Source organism: Ruditapes philippinarum, unplaced genomic scaffold (assembly GCF_026571515.1).
Source record: "Ruditapes philippinarum isolate M1 unplaced genomic scaffold, ASM2657151v2 ctg1192_1_1_1_1, whole genome shotgun sequence".
Taxonomy (NCBI): Eukaryota; Metazoa; Mollusca; class Bivalvia; order Venerida; family Veneridae; genus Ruditapes; species Ruditapes philippinarum.
In genome coordinates, this window is record NW_026865481.1 from 94,531 (window position 1) to 98,591 (window position 4,061).

Sequence of the window (4,061 nt, forward strand, 5' to 3'; positions counted from 1 at the left end):
TGCAGAATTATAAGTGTAAAATGATTTTAATAATTTCACTATCAATTACAATAAAACATTATTAAACTTAATATTAAACTTACTCATGTCACATCTATCACCGACATTTTCTTGCAAATCACCACCGTTCGAAAAAAATGTCTTTTGAGTTATTTCAAAGAGACATAAAAAGACGCTTTTTGATTGCTATTTACACAGTTTTGTAAAATTTTATTCTCTTTATTATTTGAACCCAAAATATGACGCAGTTGTAAATTATCAGGTTTTAGCCCGCATCGTATGCGACTTACAGTACAACACGGAATCAGCTTAATGAAATATACGGTAAAATAGACATGACATTGGCCATGCCTTAATAAGATAAGGCGTCCCGTTTTGCTATTAGAAAGAAACGCATTTGAATAGCAAAGAAATGATTATATATTAAATAGAAATAAATGTCGTCGAAACATTGCAGTTATATACGTTAAGAACACATCCTTTACTTTTCTAAGTTTCATTTTTTTTGCCAAAAAAAAAAAAAAAACCCAAAAAAATAAAACCGTAGATTTTAATTGTTCATAACTCATATGGACGTATTGTTAAATCAGTTTGTTTTACAACGTTTACATGACCGAATGTTTGTACAAAGAATATGAATGTTTTTTATCAAACACATTCCGTTACCTGTCGTTTCGTAAGGCCACTTTTTATATTCTGTTTATGCACGTAGTAAATTAGCTGAGAGAAAATCATTAGCCTTTGGCCGACATTTATACTAGTGAAATGACCAAGGCAAACATCTATTTCCTCCTACATTTGGACATTTAATGGCATTGCTGCATACTTAAGAACGTGCGTCCATCTGTTAAAACCCTCCCCACCTTGCTACGTTGGATTACAACTTCTTACGCAAAAATAGATCTTCCTTGTCTAGACAAATAAGCCTATTCTATGAAGCTTAAGAATGTATTAGTGAAAGTCTGTTTACTGAACTTATAATACTACAATCGAGATATGTGAAATTATTATATCATATATGATAAGTTTAAATGAAAGCAGTAAATAAATACATATAGATACATTCATTTCTAAATCAAATCATATTGTTTTTTATTTCTAATGTTTTAAAAAAAAGTGTAACTGCCTTAAGTAAATGTCAATCAGAATAGTGCTCTTAATTTATATTATTACAGTTCATTGATGCTTTTCATATCATACCATAAATTGTATATAAACTGTCCTTACAAACAATCATCATGTTTTATTTATTTCTTTAGATATTCCAAATTAAATATCTATGAACAATTATTTGATAAAATAATATTAGAGAAGAAGATATTAAGTTGATGAATGATTAATGAGAAACCAAATTTGAGTAGCCAGATAAATTTGATGCCAAATTAAATACACCGTCTGTTCTTCTTAATAGCCATGATAAATCATTGTAATTCCATACCGTGTTTCAGCAAATTAGTATGATCTCAAAATTACAACATTACGCGCAAAATCAACTTTTTTTATTTAGACGCTGATATTTAAAGAAAGCACTAAATTGTTGTTGTTTTTTGTTTTTGTTTAGTTTTTTCAAAATGGAAATTAAGTCATTAGTCGTTATGTGAAGTATCGTGAAATAATATGGATTACCGGCTAAATGAAAATCAAGGCCATGTTTGTGTTGCTTATCTTGACTTTTATGTAATGATATCTTTTTCTATTAAATTGTGATATTGTTATGTTTCTTTCTTTGAACGTTGCTTGCTTCAATTTGATATCAAATAAGTATTAATAGTCAATGTTTGTATAAATATAGCCAACGACTGTTTTAAAGAGCTCAAACTGTTTCAGTAACATAGGACATGTCATTAATATTATAACTCACTACCTATAAAAAGGAATTATTAAATCGAAAATAACCTATAATTGTTATAATATTTTGATTTGTTGGACACCATAGATGTGACACAGAGGAAAAAAAAACAAAAAAAAAACAAAAAACACAACACACTGACAAGCCAGTATTTTCCCTTTGGAATACAAATTGCTTTATATCATGTATTATCATAATATTTAATATGTATTTGGATTTCAAAATTGTGTTATTTTAAAGATATCTTTGGGAGTTATCATCCCGACAAATTTGATGTTTGTTCTTGGTCGTAAACTGGGTATGTGATAAACAGAGATATAACATAGACAGCATAACATAGAAATAAATAACCACACCAGACCGCATTCCATACAGAAATTAATTGTTTTTTTGTAAAATGATATCGCATGTATTTGTGATGCACTAAACTTATATATTACATTTACTGACAGTTTATACATTTGTTCTTACATAAATCCTAACTTCAATTTCAATGAAATTATAAGGAACTTCACACGCAATATGACAAGAGAAACGGAATTGGAATCAATGCATCGTGATAACAAAATCTCATTAAGATATTTTTATTTTAGATTTCTTTTAAGTAGGTTAGTAAGATATCACAAACATCACACCGTTAAAACCGTAATTTCAAAAATAATTTGTTTCCGTTTCTATACATTGAAGGATAAAACTAGGCAGAACGACATGAGCATGGTAGACGCTTGGTACCATTTCTGCTTATGTATAAGATGACGCGTTTTCATGCACATGCAAGACAACTATATCGAGCAAGTAACATTTTCAATTGTGTCGTTTGGGCGTTCCTAAGAGATTCTGTTTTTATTCCTATTTCATATTCTGCAAACATGATCTGGTATTGTCATTGCGTTCTATACTTTTGTGTCTTATTTCGAGAATGAAACATTATGTACTATGATATGCTTGTATTTCAAATAGTTTCCATTGATGTTGATATTGCTTTCTAATACAATCATTGAATAGATGATAATTTAAATAGAACAAACATATACCACAGACACGATTAAATCTCAAACTTGTATCCAAATTCGATCATTTTCAAGAAAATCTTTATATGTTTGCATATCAAAAACATAAATCCTACATATATGCGTTCACTTTTGTCACATCGTGGTGGCAGAACTGAACAGAACGAGTAAAATATTAGAAGATGCAATTAACATTTACCGAGAAACATCATACAATTAATCTGTATTAGATCAAAATCTTTTTGTGTCATATTCAGCCTTCCTCAGGGTATTCCTGTCTTAACACTAGAACGTTACGAATAACATACCAGTTTTACTTCTTAACATTGTATTTAACATTGTAAATATCTCTTTAAGTTACATCATGCTCTATTGTATATAATAATTGTCTGTAAAAATGTCTTTAAGATTAACATTTTATTTTAATCTGTTACATAACTGATTCAATGGCAGAAGATTGGATTTACAGTAATTGCCGTTTCTATGAGCCTAAGGCATCTGCTTCAGATATATCATACTGCTCCAATTAAGGAATTTTCGTAGGTAATTAATTATCATTATAGCTGTAGGCTTACTTTTAATTTTAATTTACGCTGATACTTTTTGTAGAATGTCACGTTTATGATGTAAAGTATGGCACCGTACGTGTCATGTAAACGGACAAAAAAAACAACAAAAAAACCCCAAAACAACAGTGTCGCCATACATCAAATAGTTATATAGATAAAACCGTTTAAGATTTATTTCTATATTTGATACGCAACAGAACACACATATTTTAAGACGTTTCTATTTAAATAAAGAAAAATCTGAATTTCTATTAAGAAGTACTTTATAGAACATAAGAGATGCGAGCTTATTAATTTGGTTTTTTCATCTGAAGATATCCGTCTTTATTCCGTTTCGTTTATTGCGCTTGTGGAATTGTGGATTGTTTCAGCTTTAATTCGCTGGAAACGCCGAAAAAAGTGCGACAAACAAAACAAATACTTAAATACGCACACTTTATTGCTTTTGTAGCTTATATAATGATATTAAACCAACTTGAACACAATATTCATTATAATAAGCTCAGCATGTTCAGATGATCAACTTACAAGGATAAAAACATAAATTTTTTAAGATATAATGAACGTTATATATGTGATGGAAAAAGCCAGCATGGAACACGCATTATATGTTTAAGCCAATAATTACTTAAG